The sequence below is a fragment of the Mirounga leonina genome, unplaced genomic scaffold (genome assembly GCF_011800145.1).
Source record: "Mirounga leonina isolate KUSES-001 unplaced genomic scaffold, KU_Mleo_1.0 Mir_101664, whole genome shotgun sequence".
NCBI lineage: Eukaryota > Metazoa > Chordata > Mammalia > Carnivora > Phocidae > Mirounga > Mirounga leonina.
In genome coordinates this window covers 28,112,875-28,130,625 of record NW_023270175.1, presented here as the reverse complement: position 1 = coordinate 28,130,625, position 17,751 = coordinate 28,112,875, and positions in this window count along the sequence as shown.

The following is a 17,751-nucleotide window of genomic DNA, read 5'->3' as shown; positions in this document are numbered from 1 at the left end:
GGAGGTAGGAATGTTGTCTGCTGTGCTTAGTTTGGGTTGTCTGACATTTATAAGTTATTTGTGAATAAATTAATGAATAGGTGAGGTAATGTCTGTAAACTGCTGGTCAGTTAGTAGGTATTTGAAAAAATAAATGGTTATTCTCTATCTTAACTCCCTAATTCCTGTCCACTTTATATCATACTAAGGTGGGGGCTAAAATTTGCACCTATTATCAGTTATTTTTGCCTGACTTTGAATAGAGGGCAAAGAGGATGGAATAGAATATTTATTAATAGATATCAATAATAGAATATTCTATTTGAATAGAACAAGTAAAAGCATAGGGAAGGCTACAGGGCTGGGATGTTGAGGTACAAATGACCTTACTTATACAGGTTTGCTGGAGCTCAGTGACTGAGAACATGAGGATTTGACCTTTTTCATTTTATGGTTTTGAGATTTGGGTTGCAGTGGTGGATGATTTGTGAAGTAACCACTCTCCTATTTCTGCTGCAGAAACATGTTAAGTTGTACTTAATCTATTTATGAATTCAAACTGGAGGATGTGATGATAATCACTTAGCATCCTCGCTGTGTAAGAATCTGCAAATGAGCAAAGGAGCCTGGGGAAAGTGAAGTGCATAATATGAATACATGGCTAAAAGGAGCAGAGAGGACCCCATTCTATCTAGGTTACATAATAAGGTTTTCGACATATAAGAAAATAGTGGTGTATAAGTAGCTGGCTTTCAGTATGTATCTCAGGTCCTTGTAAAAGTAGTTGCTGCCTCCCTGCATTCTAGAATCAAGAGCCATATTGGTAGGATATAGCCAATTATAAGTTAGCCAACCACTCTAGTTATTGATTGTTATGACACAAATTGAGGGTAAAGGATTTATACTTGGTCATTTTTCAGAATATCCTTTAGAAAGGATATTCTAAGAGACATTCATTAGCTTGTCTGAAATTCTTAAATTATTATCCTCAAAGTTGTGACATTTTTAGAAGAGAAGCATCATATTGCTTCCAAAGATAATACATCGTAGCAGATGAAACATAAAAGGAATTTTTGAGTGATTCAACACAATGATTTTTTTTGCTTTTTAAAGCACTTTATTTTTGGGGGGAGCCAATAGTTTCTACATTTTAACAATTCCATTTGCTCTCCCATCTTGAGAATCAAGTTAAAATAAGTTGCTCCTAGTTCTCCCAGTAGTTCAGCTTATACATGGACAGCATGGTTAAATTTATAGTGCTCACTCCCATTCATTTTCTTTTGGGTCTCATAGTAATCCTTTGAGATAGGCGGGGAAAAGAGTAGCTATCTGTCTTACAGGTATAGAAACCAGGAAACTGAGTTCTTGCCTTTATTCTACTCTGCCATCTGAGAAGCTGGGTTTATGTGGACTAGGTTAGTTATTATTTGTTCAGCCATTTTAAACCCCCACATTTCAATTTTTAATATATTAGATAGGAAATGAATAAATACATTTTTTTAATTCTTGCTGGATCAAAAGACCTTTTTTCTCAAATATTTAATTAGCCTTGTGTATAGTAACCGACCTTGAACTCTGCTTTCATCTGAGAGGTCCTGTCACAGTAAAATAGGTCTGGGAAGAAAAATATCAAAAGGTAAAAAAGAAAAAAAATGCAGGTTGAGATGAAGTGCTTGATTTAAAGAAAAATTCTTGCAACAATAGCTTTCCCACTCAAATGACAGAAATAAGTGGTAAGAAAGGCAGGGTTTTACAGTAGAAAGGGCAAACATGATTATTAATTCATTAGGAAACCACATTTCCCTCCTGTAGCATTGATCATTTTCCTTCTGTTGAGTCTCATCTGTTTTTCTTTGATGATGAACTATTAGGTGAAAAAATAATCGGAGTTGGTAACAGTTTATAACTGATTATATCCATTTGATGTAGCAAAATGAAGTTTTCAACCAGAGGTTGGATGAATCTGCCTTTTTTTTTTTAAGAGAGGGTTGGAGGGGGAAGGACAGGGGGAGAGGGAGAGAGAATCTGAAGCAGGCTCCATGCCCAGAACAGAGCCCAATGAGGGGCTCAACCCCACAACCCTGAGATCATGACCTGAGCGGAAATCAAGAGTCAGACACTTAACCAACTGAGCCACCCAGGCGCCCCTGAATCTGCCTTTTTTGTATGGTTAATCGAATTGTCAGTAGCACTTCATCATAAGCTTTGCAAGTTATTTTTACAAAACATTAGGCCTACAAAATTGGCCTTTGCCCTAGTAGTGACCCAGGGGCTGGAAACACCTCTGCTCAGCCACCTCACGCCCCTTCTTGTCTCTATTGCTTCATTGCTGACTGGTATAGGTTGTGTGTGTGTGTATGTGTGTGTGTATAGTCCCCAGATAATTGGCTGAGTGAACCTTTTATTCAGTGTATAGCTACTTTAATAGCCTTATTTTTATTCTGAATTTACTGTTGCCTTGGGATTTAAATTCATTTATTCATATGGTGTTTATTGAGCACTCACTATGTGTGAGGTACTGTTCTAGGCTCTAGAGATAAATCAAAAAATAAGATAGGAATAACTCTTTGACCTCATAGAATATATATTCAAGTGTCAGGGGAGACAGAATCAAACAGTAAATAAAACATACAGTATGTTGGTGAAAAGTGTCATGGAGTCAAAAAAAGGAACATAGAGGGACAGGGAGTGTTTCTGTGGTATATGGGAGAAGGTGCCATTTGGAATTGGGTAACAAGGGAAGGCCTCACTGATAAGGTTCCATTTGAATAAAGATTTACAGGAGTTGAGGGAGTGATGCATACAGACCCCTGGGGGAAAGAATATTCCAGGCAGAGGCAGAATAGCAAGTGCAAAGACCCTGAGTTGGGCCTACGTATAGCCAGTTATGTGAAATGCCAGGTGACTGGAGCTGAGTGAGGGAAATGGAACATGGTAGCAGACAAAATCATAGATCACAGGAAGGCCCGGATCATGGAAGGTTTTGGAGTCCAATGCAAGGATTTGAACCTAGATTCTGGAAGAAGTTGGGAGCGAGTGCCAGAGTTTGCACAGAGAAGGGATATGATCTGGCATGTGTTACCTGGATCACTCTGCCTGCTGTGTTGAAAACAGACTTAAAGAAGCATGGGCCAGAACAGCTCATTGAGGAGGCTGTTGCAGTAGTCAAGGGTGGAGATGATGGTGGCCAGACCAGGGTGGTAGCCGTGGAGGGAGTGAGAAATGATGGGGTTCTAGATGTATTCTGAAGGTATTGCCAGTAGGATTTTCTTGCACATGAGGTATGGGTGTGAGAAAATGAGAGGAGTCAGGATGACTCTAAGGATTTGGCCTGAACCATAGGAAGGATGGGATTGTTATTAACTTAGAAAGGGAAAATTGAGGAGGAGCAGGTTTTAGGGGAAAGTCTGGGTTTTTGGTTTTAGACATGTTAAATTTGAGATGCCTGTTCAATATTCAGGTGGAACTATTGAGGCAGCTGGATACACACATCTGGGCTTCGGAAAAAACTATGTATGTACATTTGGGAGTTGTCTGCCTATAGGTGGAATTTAAAGACATGGGACAGATGAGATCACCAAGAGAGTAAGTGTGCAGAAGGAGAGATATCCAAAGACTGGGCCCTGGAGCCCTCTAACATTTAAAGGTCAGGGCGATGGGGAAGAGCTAGCAAAGGTGACTAAAATAGAGATGGCAGTGAGGTGATCTTAGAGACCCCAAGTGGGTGCCTGACAGAGTAAATGCAGAACAAAATTCGTTTCCAGGAGTCCATCACTCTATTCAGCCTTTGGGGGAGGGACTTGAGAGTGGACTATGTGTAAAGGGACTCGTGCTTATTTTTAAAGTTTGGGGAGAGATAATCCCCTGATAATTTGGTTACAAGATGGCAAAGACAGTGGGCAGTGACAAATGTGTCAAAACAACCATTGTAATGGGACCACTTTTTGTTCTAGTAAATGCAGTGTGTTTTAATTAAGACATTGTTGCATTCCATAATCATGACAGGTCAATTTAGTACTTTGTCAATTTCTTTCTTTCTTTTTTTTTTTTTTTCAATTTGGGGATAGGCTGAGGTAGGATAGGAATGTAAAGGTCAGAATGAGGCAGGAGAGACTAACCATTTGGACATTTGACATCGTTTATTCTGACATTCAACAACAGGTTACACAAAAGAGGACCCAAGAGCTGTTTTTCCCGTCTGCCACCATTAAATGTCATGTCACCAGTGACAGCTTGGAGGCTGATTCCATATCCCCATTTGTCTGAAGAGCTATCCTTGATATACAAATGTCTTCTGAAGCAGCAGGTCAAGGCCATGTGTATTGTGAGTTGAACACTCAGTCCCATGTTTGGTTCTTTGCTCTTTGAATTTTACCTTCCCTGAACTTGCCTGCCAGTATCTGTCATTTGTAAGAATCAATTTAGAAAATCAGTGAGCAGGTGCAAATTCTGAGAATACCTTCGGGTCCCAGGTGAGCTTGCCTAAAGCACAGCGGCACTGTGGCATCCTTGCTGGTACCTAGGAATAATACTAATTACTTTCCAATGCCTCTCCCCATCTGAGAATTTTGGTCGGAAAGCCTCATTTCTAAAAGATGGCCTGGAGCAGACTTAAGCACAGAGCCCTGTAATTGGCATGAGCGAGCAACAGTTGGACTTCCTGAATTGAGTTCTTCCATGGTTAACCAGAGCGCATCAAGACAGCACTGAGTGCCTCTTAGCTCCCAGAAGGAGAAGAGGAGGGGGAGAAAAGAAAGCAAAGCCGTGAATGGTCTCACTGAAGTAGTCCATGGGCATTGTTTCTTGGATCTGTTTCTCCATGTGAACCCTATTTTGAAAATAAAATATTTGAATTATAAACAGGTAGTATAGCATTTGGACTACATAGTTTTTATAATTTGATGTAAAACTTCAAAAATCTGTTTCTGTGAATCGTAACTTGAAGCGACAGGGCTTGATATTTGATCCTGCCAGGTTTTCTGAAACCTTCCTTTTCTTTTTGGGTTAGGCTTAGGGAATTTAGGCTTTTTTTTTATGTCAATACTGAAATATTCTCTTGGTTATTACACATGCATGCTCACCCAAAGGGTTCTGGTTTATGAGAGCTTTTCATTTCAAAAGAGAACCGTCAAATTCGTGAAAGAAGAAAGAGTATAGAGTATGTGCTCAATTATAAGATGGCTCATTTTATATGGAATGACTCATATTCTTAGGCAGGTAAGCTATATATAAACTCTTTCCATAAATAGATACTACATATATGAATCCAAGAGACATTGTGACGGAAGAGAGAAGTACTGAGAGGGCTTCTGTGTTGTATTCTTGAGGCCACTGTTGTCCACGGTTACAAGGCAAGCGTGGCACCCAGGGGTCTTTTGGGTCACACTCTGTACCCTTGCACTGCCTTGCTAAAAAGATCCTGGGGAAAGCGTTTCAAGTTTCTCCAATAGACTTTCTTAGTTTGCCGAAATGAATATAACGAGATGTGGCAAGAGCCATACTTCACCAAGTTCCAGATTAGCAACACCATGGCCGACTCCATAAGAACCTGCTAGAATCTCTGGAGCCCTGGTGACTGGTCAGTCACCACCATGTCCAAAACATCCATTTTCAAAAATGCCCATCATGCCAATCTGCAGGATTTGCACCTTATCCTAGTAACTTCAGATTTTGACAACTAGATTGAAATACTGAAGTTCTAGGCAGTAAGACATCCTTTTCATTATAATTTCTCCTTATTTGATATGGTGTTCAGGTCCCACACTTAACTCCTGCTCAGTCTAGCAGGAAATGAGGATGAGGGGTTTTGCAGTTGTTTTCTCTGAGCGTCCTCTTATTGACTGGAGCATGCACAGCTGCAAATGAAGGACTCGTCTTTGTCACATGTCTTGCCCCAGGTGTTGGCCTTGTTGACACCTTCACCTGGTGCTCTCTCCCTGTCTGTCCATGCAGGCCTTTGCCTTGCTGTTTAATCTCAGCCATGCAGAGCAGTGTGTGAGTTCAGAATTCAGTAGAGGCAAGACCTGATTATTTTGTCTCCTTCTCTTTAGATTTATCTGTTCATTTATTCACTCAATCATTCAGACATTTTTCTGGAAATAACTGGGGGAAACATCCTGTGATACTTTGTATCCAGTGGTAAGTAGTACCTGAGAATTATAAAGTGGCAGATAAAACTGTTAAAAAGTTATAAAGCTATAACTGCAAGTTGCTGAAGAAATAGGCGGGCTTCTGGAGAATCTGGGATAAGATTTGGGCATAGATGATGAAGTTGTCTTCAGAAATGCACATAACTATCAGTTGTTTAAATCTTCTCTCCCCTTCTCCTTTGTTTCAGAGGTGGTGTCCTCCCTTCTTTGTGACGATTCCCACCTCCTCCCATTCCCTTCAGGACTCTGTTCCATCACTGTACCCTCTCTTCATAGTTCTTGAAGTTCTCTCTTTCTTCTGGGGCCTTTCTCTTACCTGGAAAACATTCTCCAGCTTCCACTAGCCCCAGGCAATGTCCATGACCTTATCATATCACAGCCCTTATCTGCTTTTAGTCTGCTTTCTGTACTTGCTACTGGGCTGAAAGTGTTCCTTCAATGGGTGTTGTGGGTTGAATTGTGTTCCTGCAAAATATGTATGTTGGTCTTAGCCCCCGGTACCTCAGATTGTGACCTTATTTAGAAATGGTCTTTATAGAGGTAATCAAGTTAAAATGACATCTTTAAGGTGGGCCCTAATCCAATATGATTGCTGTCTACATAAAAGAGGGGAAATTTGGACACAGGCAGACATGTACAGAGGGAAGACCATCTACAAGCCAAGAAACACTGGAGGCTATTAGAAGCTTGGAGAGGGGCAACGAACAGATTTTCCCTCACAGTCCTCAGAAGGAACCATCCCTGCCAAAACCCTGATCTTGGACTTCTAGCCTCAGGAACTGTGAGACAATACATTTCTGTTATTTAACCACCCAGTGTTGTTACTTTGTTATGGCAGCCCTAACACACTAGTACAATGGGCACAACTATGGTTTCCTAATGATTAAATCCAAAGGCCTTTTCTTAATCTGGTCAACCCCTCTGTACATTTTAACCCTATTAGCCACCTCCCTTTTAAAATTTGAGAGTCAGCATAGTGAGGTGGCATAAACAGAGAGCTCTGGAGTGAGACCACCCTGGGCTCAAATTCTTGGGTAATTTAATTCATCTTCTCTATGCCCATTAAATGGAATTTGTATCTACCTCAAATGGTGGTTGTGAGGATTACATGAGCTAATGCATGAAAAATACATGTTGTCCAATAAGCACAATATAAATAAAAGCTAAATGTTAACTCTGTAGCCAAGTTGGGAAGGACCTAGACACTGAGAAGTTAGCTGAGATGACAAGTCAAATGGTAGGACCCTGGGAGCGAGATTCTTGATGGTGCTTTAGCCAGGGTTAGTGATTGCTCTTCTTCCATGCTTCTACCACTCTCACTGTACCTAGCAGGCTGGATATTTTCATTTGTGCATTTCCTCTCCTATTAGATTTTGAGGTCATTGGTAGTGGACATAGTAAATATTTGATGAGTGAAGAAAGAACTGAATGGAACAAATCTAACAGAGCATTCTTGGCCAGTCCAAGGACTGAAGGCTCATGCTGTTGTGGCCACACTCAGTGTGGAAAGTAGTGAGCTGTAGGAGTCTGCAAATCACAGAAGCTGCTGTTAATGAGTTGATTGTTTGGGCTAAAATGTGTTTTTCTGAAGTTCTTAGCAACTCCCTTAGCTAGGCCTAGATTTTTAAAAAAATTATTTTTGGTAAATCATTACTGTAGTCAATCTGAGTGAGTGATGAAAATGCACTTTCAACATAGGTTTTGTTTGTTTGTGTTTTGTTTTTTAATTTTATTATGTTATGTCACCATACAGTAGTACATCATTGGTTTTTGATGTGGTGATCCACGATCCATTGTTTTCATATAACACCCAGTGCTCCATGCAGTACGTGCCCTCCTTAATACCCATCACCGGGCTAACCAATCCCCCTCCACCCTCCCCTCTAAAACCCTGTTTGTTTCTCAGAGTCCATAGTCTTCCATGGTTCATCTCTCCCTCCAATTCCGCCCCCCCTCATTTTTCCCTTCCTTCTCCTAATGTCCTCCATGCTATTCCTTATGTTCCACAAATAAGTGAAACCGTATGATAATTCACTTTTTCTGCTTGACTTATTTCACTTAGCATAATCTCCTCCAGTCCCATCCATGTTGATGGGAAAGTTGGGTATTCATCCTTTCTGATGGCTGAGTAATATTCCATTGTATATATGGACCACATCTTCTTTATCCATTCTTCTGTTGAAGGGCATCTCGGCTCTTTCCACAGTTTGGCTATTGCGGACATTGCTGCTATGAACATTGGGGTGCCTATGGCCCTTCTTTTCACTACATCTGTGTCTTTGGGGTAAATACCCAGGAGTGCAATTGCTGGGTCATTGGGTAGCTCTATTTTTAAATTTTTGAGGCACCTCCACACTGTTTTCCAAAGTGGCTATACCAACTTGCATTCCCAACAGTGTAAGAGGGTTCCCCTTTGTCCACAACCTCTCCAACATTTGTTGTTTCTTTCCCTGTCCATTTTGGCCATTCTAACTGGTGTAAGGTGGTATCTCAATGTGGTTTTGATTTGAATTTCCCTGATGGCTAATGATGATGAACATTTTTTCATGTGTCTGTTAGCCATTTGTATGTCTTCTTCAGAGAAGTGTCTTTTCATATCTTCTGCCCACTTTTTGACTTGATTATTTGTTTTTTGGGTGTTGAGTTTGAGAACTTCTTTATAGATCTTGGATACCAGCCCTTTATCTGTAGTGTCATTTGCAAATATCTTCTCCCATTCTGTGGGTTGCCTCTTTGTTTTGTTGACTGTTTCCTTTGCTGTGCAGAAGCTTTTTATCTTGATGAAGTCCCAAAAGTTCATTTTTGCTTTTGTTTCACTAGCTTTTGGAGATGCATCCTGAAAGAAGTTGCTGTGGGTGATGTCCAAGAGGTTACTGCCTATGTTCTCCTCTAGGATTCCTGTCTCACATTGAGGTCTTTCATCCACTTTGAGTTTATCTTTGTGTATGGTATTAGAGAATGGTTGAGTTTCATTCTTCTGCATGTGGCTGTCCAATTATCCCAGCACCATTTATTGAAGAGACTGTCTTTTTTCCATTGCATGTTTTTTTCTGCTTTGTCAAAGATTATTTGACCATAGAGTTGAGGGTTCATACCTGGGTTCTCTATTCTGTTCCATTGGTCTGTATGTCTGTTTTTTTGCCACTACCATGCTGTCTTGGTGATCACAACTCTGTAATATAGCTTGAAATCGGGCAACGTGATGCCCCCAGCTTTGTTTTTCTTTTTCAACATTTCCTTGGTGATTCAGGATCTTTTCTGATTCCGTACAAATTTTAGGATTGTTTGTTCAGCACTTTGAAAAATGTCATTGGAATTTTGATCGGGATGGCATTGAAGGTATAGATTGCTCTGGGTAGCATAGACATTTTAACAATGTTTATTCTTCCGATCCATGAGCATGGAATGTTTTTCCATCTTTTTGTGTCTTCTTCAATTTCTTTCATGAATGTTTTGTAGTTCCTAGAGTACAGATCCTTTACCTCTTTGGTGAGGTTTATTCTGAGGTATCTTATGGTTTTTGGTGCTATTGTAAATGGAATCATTTCTCTAATTTCTCTTTCTACAGTTGCGTTGTTAGTGTATAAGACAGCAACTGATTTCTGTGCATTGATTTTGTATCCTGCCACAATACTGAATTGCTGTATGAGTTCTAGTAATTTGGGGGTGGAGTCTTTTGGGTTTTCCACATGAAGTATCATGTCGTCTGCAAAAAGAGAGAGTTTGACTTCTTTTTTGCCAATTTGAATACCTTTTATTTCTTTTTGGTCTGATTGCTGTTGCTAGGACTTCTAGTACTATGTTGAACAATGGTGGCGAGAGTGGGCATCCTTGATGTGTTCCTGATCTTAAGGGAAAGGCTCTCAGCTTTTCCCCATTGAGGTTGATATTCGCTGTGGGTTTTTCATAGATGGATTTTATGAACTTGAGGAATAGTCCCCCTATCCCTATACTCTGGAGAGTTTTAATCAGGAAAGGATGTTGTATTTTGTCAAATGCTTTTTCTGCATCAATTGAGAGGACCATATGGTTCTTCTCCCTCCCTTATTAATGTGTTCCATCACATTGATTGATCTGTGAATGTTGAACCACCCTTGCATGCCGGGGATAAATCCCACTTGGTCGTGGTGGATGATCCTTTTAATGTATTGTTGGATCCTATTAGCTAGGATTTTGTTGAGGATATTGGAATCCATATTCATCAGGGATATCAGTCTGAAATTCTCCTTCTTGATGGGGTCTTTGCCTGCTTTGGGAATTAAGGTAATGCTGGCCTCATAGAATGAGTCTGGAAGTTTTCCTTCTGTTTCTATTTTTTGAAACAGCTTCAGTAGAATAGGTATTATTTCTTCTTTGAATGTTTGGTAGAATTCCCCAGGGAATCCATCAGGCCCTGGACTCTTGTTTTTGGGGAGGTTTTTTGATCATTGCTTCAATCTCCTTACTGGTTATTGGCCTATTCAGGTTGTCAATTTCTTCCTGTTTCAGTCTTGGCAGCTTATAGGTTTTGAGGAAGGCCTCCATTTCATCCAGATTGCTCAGTGTATTGGCATATAGTTGTTGATAATAATTTCTAATAATTGTTTCTATTTCCTTGGTGTTAGTCGTGATCTCTCCCCTTTCATTCATAATTTTATTAATTGGGGTCCTTTCTCTTTTCTTTTGGATAAGTCTGGCCAGTGGTTTATCGATCTTATTAATTCTTTCAAAGAACCAACTTCTAGTTTCGTTGATCTGATCTACTGTGTTTCTGGTTTCTAATTCATTGATCTCTGCTCTAATTTTAATTATTTCTCTTCTAATGTGTGGCTTAGGCATCGTTTGTTGCTTTTTCTCTAGTTCTTTAAGGTGTAGAGTCAGTTGGTGAATTTGGGATTTTTCTATTTTTTTGAGTGAGGCTTGGATGGCTATGTATTTCCCCTTTAGGACCGCCTTTGCAGTATCCCATAGGTTTTGGACCGATGTGTTTTCATTCTCATTGATTTCCATTAATTGTTTAAGTTCTTCTTTGATTTCCTGGTTGACCCAAACATTCTCGAGCAGAGTGGTCTTTAGCTTCCAAGTGTTTGAATTTCTGCCAAATTTTTTCTTGTGATTGAGTTCCAGTTTTAGAGCATTGTGGTCTGAGAATATGCAGGGAATAATCTCAATCTTTTGGTATCGGTTGAGACCTGATTTGTGACCCAGTATGTGGTCTATTCTGGAGAAAGTTCCATGTGTGCTCGAGAAGAATGAGTATTCTGTTGTTTTAGGGTGGAATGTTCTGTAAATATCTATGAGGTTCACCTGGTCCAGTGTGTCATTCAAAGCTGTTTCTTTGTTGATTTTCTGCTTAGATGATCTGTTTATTGCTGAGAGTGGAGTAATGAGGTCTCCTAGAATTAACATATTGTTATCAATATGACTCTTTATTTTGTTTAACAGCTGGCTTATGTAGATGGCTGCTCCCATGTTGGGGGCATAGATATTTACAATTGTTAGATCTTCTTGTTGGATAGACCCTTTAAGAATGATATAGTGTCCTTCTGTGTCTCTTATTACAGACTTTAGTTTAAAATCTTATTTGTCTGATGGAAGAATTGCTACTCCAGCTTTCTTTTGAGGTCCGCTGGCATGGAAGATGGATCTCCATCCCTTCACTTTCAGTCTGGATGTATCTTTAGGTTCAAAATGAGTCTCTTGTAGACAGCATATGGATGTGTCCTGTCTCTTTATCCAATCTGTAACCCTGTGCCCTTTTATGGGAACATTTAGGCCATTCACGTTGAGAGTGATTATTGAAAGATATGAATTAATTGTCATCATGTTGCCTGTGAAGACGTTGTTTTTATAGATTGTCCCTGTAAATTTCTGTTGTAGATCACTTTTGGGGTCTTTCTCCTTTTATAGAACCCCCCTTAATATTTCTTGCAGGGCCGGCTTAGTGGTCACATATTCTTTCAGTTTCTGCCGGTTGTGGAAGCTCTGCATCTCTCCATCCATTCTAAATGACAGCCTTGCCAGATAAAGTATTCTTGGCTGCATGTTCTTCTCATTTAGTACCCTGAATATGTCTTGCCAGGCCTTTCTGGCTTGCCAGGTCTCTGTGGATAGGTCTGACGTTATTCTGATGTTCCTCCCTCTGTACGTAAGGAATCTCTTCCCCCCTTAAGATGGTTTCCTTGGTTCTAAGATTTGCGAGTTTTACTATTCCATGCCGGGGTGTTGGCCTCTTTTCCTTGATCTTGGGAGGGGTCCTCTGTGCCTCTAGGACGCGAATGTTTGTTTCATTCCCCAGATTAGGGAAGTTCTCAGCTATGATTTGCTCAAATACATCTTCTAGTCCTCTCTCTCTCTCCACTCCCTCTGGGATTCCAATTATTCTGATATTGGAACACTTCATGGTGTCACTTATTTCTCTGATTCTATTTTCACGGATTCTGAGTTGGTTTTCCCTGGCCTCCTCTTTTCCCTTTTTATCTATTATATTGTCTTCCAGGTCGCTTATTCGTTCTTCTGCCTCAGTTACCCTAGCTGTTAGATTATCTAGATTGGATTGGATCTCATTGATAGCATTTTTAAGTTCTGCCAATTCACCTTTTATTTCTGCCCTTAGAGACTCTATTTGCCATTAATTGATTTCTCCATTCTAGCCATTGTCTTCACAATTGCTAGCCTGAATTCCAGCTCCAACATCTTGGTTGTATCTGCATCCATTTGTAAATCTGCAGCGTAAGTCAGAATCTCTGAGTCTTTTCTATCTTGGGGGTTGAGGGTATGTATAGAGTCCAAATTATTGACCAGAACCCAAGCAAGATGCACCTGTTTTCTAGGGACCTTAGGGTTGCTGACCTCTTGTTTTCCCAGCCTGTCTTCTGGGGGAGGGGTCTGCTGTGCTGTTACTCAGGCAACCCTGTTTGGGCGGAGTTGCCCTGCCCCTCTGTGGTGGGGGATGGGCTCAGCGGGAATCAGTTTTGGGGGCTTTTGTTCTCTGGTGCCTTTCCCTGGTGGCTTTCCACGTCTCTTCCACGAGTCAGAGCAGAAGAGACCGTTTCCAACCCTCTGCCTCAGAGCAGAGAGACCGCAGTCTGTTCTTCAGTGAGCTCTCCAGGCCACACTGTCTCCGTTTCTGTCCGTGCTGCTATAAACTGCAGCAGCCTGGGTCGTGCACCCCTCCACAACGCTCCCAGTTCTGCCTCCAGGTCGGGGCACGTCTCTGCCCTTTGTGCTTCTAAAACCACCAGCCGCTCCCAGTTCGTGCCGTGTGACCCCGCCGCTCCAGGTTTCCACCCTGGGGGCTGCCCTAAAGTCCTTTCCCTGCTGCTATTGGTCTGCAAGTGTGTGCCTGTCCCCAGTGCGTGAGGCTGTCACTCACCGGCGGTGTAGGATCCCCACGGCCAGGCACCCTCCTGCTGCCATTTATCCTCCGATATCTGCCCACAGAATCAGGGCTCCCCACTTCGTACCTCAAAACCATCTGCTTGTGATATTCTGTTTGTAGACATCCAGATCTTCTTACATCTCAGGCTGGTTTCATGGGTGCTCAGAGTGGTCTGGTAGATATCCAGCTCAGTTCCGGGGACCAGTTGGAATAGGGTCCCCTACTCCTCTGCCATCTTTCCTTACAAATCCTCAACATAGTTTTTGAATTTGTGTATACGAGTATATCACTGTTACTTCTGTGATTTCATCATCAGATTTGTCCACTTGTGCCACTCAGATGCAGAGATAACATTGAGATTGACATTTTACTTATTTTTTAAGTAGTTTCTCACTTTAAAAATGCAGAATGCCAAACCAGAAAGAGCACTCAATTTGTGGGCCAAAATTCTATGGCAGTAATCCTAGAAATCATAAATATGAGTAGAATGAAACTTAGTCATTCCTTTTTTTTAAGATTTTATTTATTTTTTTGACAGAGAGAGACACAGTGAGAGAGGGAACACAAGCAGGGGGAGTGGGAGAGGGAGAAGCAGGCTTCCCGCAGAGCATGGAGCCCAGTGCAGGGCTCAATCCCAGGACCCTGGGATCATGACCTGAGCCGAAGGCAGACGCTTAACGACTGAGCCACCCAGGCACCCCTGGAACTTAGTAGTTCTTATGTCACTTCATAAACTAAGCTGACTGTGCACAAGAATGGACTTCCTCAGCAAATACTAATTTTCCTTAATGAACAGTCTGGAGGCTCTTTGTGTTCCTTATTACATGAGACTCTGAAATAGGTTTGCATTGACTTTGTTATAATTCAAACATAAGGGTTGCCTTTCACATCAGTCTGAGGGCTATCTTTTCTAGTTATTCAGGAGTCTGAATGGCTTTCCAAACAACTCAGTATTTACTCATTTTACCTATGGCCCTTCCCTTACTCTCCATTTATTCTAGTCTAGATACAAATATTTCTCAGCTCAAATATAGAAAGAGAAAAATCATGATAGATTTTTCTAGTTCTAGTTCTAGTTTTCTATTCATTTCAGGCTTTATTATGGAGCTTAAAAAGCAGTATTTCTACTTCACTTGGAAGGTTTGCTTGGCTAGATAAGATGCTAAACATTAATAAAATATTAACAATATTTAAAAAGAGGCAATGGTTGTGTTACCCCCTGCCCTTGAAAATAAAAACCACCTACAACTCTGTGTGAACTAATCTTTGACAAAGCAAGAAAGAATATTGAATGGAAAAAAGACAGTCTCTTCAACAAATGGTGTTGGAAAAACTGGACAGCCACATGCAGAAGAATGAACCTGGACCACTTTCTTACACCATACACAAAAATAAATTTAAAATGGATGAAAGACCTAAATGTGACACAGGAAACCCCATCAAAATCCTAGATGAGAACATAGGCAGCAACTTCTTTGACCTCAGCCAAAGCAAACTCTTACTAGTTAAGTCTCTGGAGGCAATGGAAACAAAAACAGAAATTAACTGTTGGGACTTCATCAAGATAAAAACTTCTGCACAGAGAAGGAAACAACCATAAAACTAAAAGGCAAACTATGGAATGGGAGAAGATATTTGCAAATGACATATCTGATGAAGGGGTGGTATCCAAAATCTATAAAGAACTTACCAACTCAACACCCAAAAGACAAATAATCCAGTTAAGAAATAGGCAGAAGACATGAATAGACATTTTTCCACAGAAGACATCCAGATGGCTTACAGACACATGAAAAGATGCTCAACGTCACTCATCATCAGGGAAATACAAATCAAAACCTCAATGAGATACCACCTCACACTGGTCAGAATGGGTAAAGTTAACAACACAACAAACAACATGTGTTGATGAGGATGTGGAGAAAGGGGAACCCTCTTGCACTGTTGGTGGGAATGCAAACTGGTGCAGCCACTCTGGAGAACAGTATGGAGGTTCCTCAAAAAGGTAAAAATAGAACTACGCTACAACCCAGCAATTGCACTACTAGGAATTTACCCAAAGGACACAAAAATACAGATTTGAAGGGGTACATGCACCCCGATGTTTATAACAACAATATCAACAATAACCAAACTATGGAGAGAATCCAAATGTTCATTGACTGATGAATGGATAAAGAAGAGGTGGGGTATAAATATAATGGAATATTATTCAGCCATCAAAAAGCATGAAATCTAAGGGTGCTGGGTGGCTCAGTTGGTTAAGCATCCAACTCTTAATTTTGGCTCAGGTCATGCTCTCAGGGTCATGAGATCAAGCCCTGCATCAGGCTCCATGCTCAGTGGGGAGTCTGCTTGAGATTCTCTCCCTCTCCCTTACCCCTCCCTCTGCTCACATGCTCTCTCTCTCAAATAAATAAATGTTTTAAAGAAAGAATGAAATCTTGCCATTTGCAACGACATGGATGGAGCTAGAGTGTATTATACTAAGTGAAATATGTCAGAGAGACAATTACCATATGATCTCACTCATATGTGGAATTTAAGAAAAAAAAGAGGTGAACGTATGGGAAGGGGAAAAAGAAAAAAAGGAGAGAGGCAAACAAGCCGTAAGTGACTCTTAAGATAGAGAACAAACTGAGGGTTAATGGAGGGAAGTGGGTGGAGGTTGGGCTAGATGGGGGATGGGGATTGAGGGCACTTGTGATGAGCACTGGGTATTGTATGTAAGTGATGAATCACTGAATTCTACTCCAGAAACCAATGTTGCACTGTACATTAACTAACAATTTAAAAAACAACAACAACAACAAAACACCATGAGGTAGGGAGTGGCAGGAGATGAAGCTGAACACCTAGGCATTGTTTTGAGAAAGAGGAATAGATTGCTTCCCAGCTCCAGGCCAAATCCTTGGCCTAATCTGACTTGACTGAGCACAGTCCAGTGCACACTTTACTCTAAAAACTCAGTGTATGGTACACATAATCAATATCCTTTTGTATCATACAACCCAAGTTTTCTTATAAATATCCTGTCATGCATGTTCTCATCTTAGTGTTACTTATAACACTGAAAAATTAGGAACAGCCTGAATGTCAAACAGTACAGAACTGGTTAAACTATGATATAGTCACATGATGGCATGTTATGCAGCTGATAAAAATTTTGTTGTAAAAGGAGATTTAATGACATGGGATCACGTTCACAACGTATCAGTAATTAGGAAAAAAGCAAATCATGCAATCATAAGTACAGTAGGGGCCTAGTAAAATATGTACATACATTCATAGAAGTCTGGAATATAATTTCTCAAATTGTTAACACTGGCTATCTCTGGGCTGTAGAAATAAAGAAGGGTTTTATTTTTGTGCCTTTTTAAATATTTTCTATACTTGGTAATGAACAGCTATTAACTTTACAATTAGGAAAAGAAAAAGAGAGGATACCACTTCTTGTAAACACTATTATAGTGGGTTGAATGGTGGACTCCCAAAATGTATGTCTATACCCTAACTCCTAGAATCTGTGAATGTGAACTTATTTGGAAAAATATCTTTATAGATATAACTAAATTAGGATCTGGAGATGAAATCGTTCTGGATTATCTGGGTGGACCCTAAATCCAATGAAACTGTCTTTATAAGAGATGAAAGAGGAGAAGGCATAGACACAGAGGAGAAAGCTGTGTGAAGACAGGCAGAGTTTATGATGTGGCCATGAGCTAAGGAATACCGAAGCGACCAGAAGCCAGAAGGGGCAAGGAAGTATTCACCCCAGAGCCTCTGGAGGGAGTATAGCCCTGCTGACTGGCACCTGGATTTTGAAATTCTGGCCTCTAGAACTGCAAAAAATAAATTTCTGTTGAAGTTTGTAGTTATTTGTTACAGTAGCCACAGGAAACTAATATATGCTGTAATGGACCATGCAGCCCACTGCCTAGTCCTTCTGCATGGAGAGTGGGATCTTCTCTCTTGTTCTCCTCTGCCCTGGATCACCGGGTTTGCCATCTTCAAAGAGCCACACTGAGCTCTGTTGCCAGCTCATTGTCCATTTTAAATTGGTGTGCCTCCCATGAAAAAGTGCTCAACATCACTCAGCATCAGGGAAATCCAAATCAAAACCTCAATGAGATACCACCTCACACCAGTCAGAATGGCTAAAATTAACAAGTCAGGAAATGACAGATGTTGGTGAGGATGCGAAGAAAGGGGAACCCTCCTACACTGTTGGTGGGAATGCAAGCTGATGCAGCCACTCTGGAA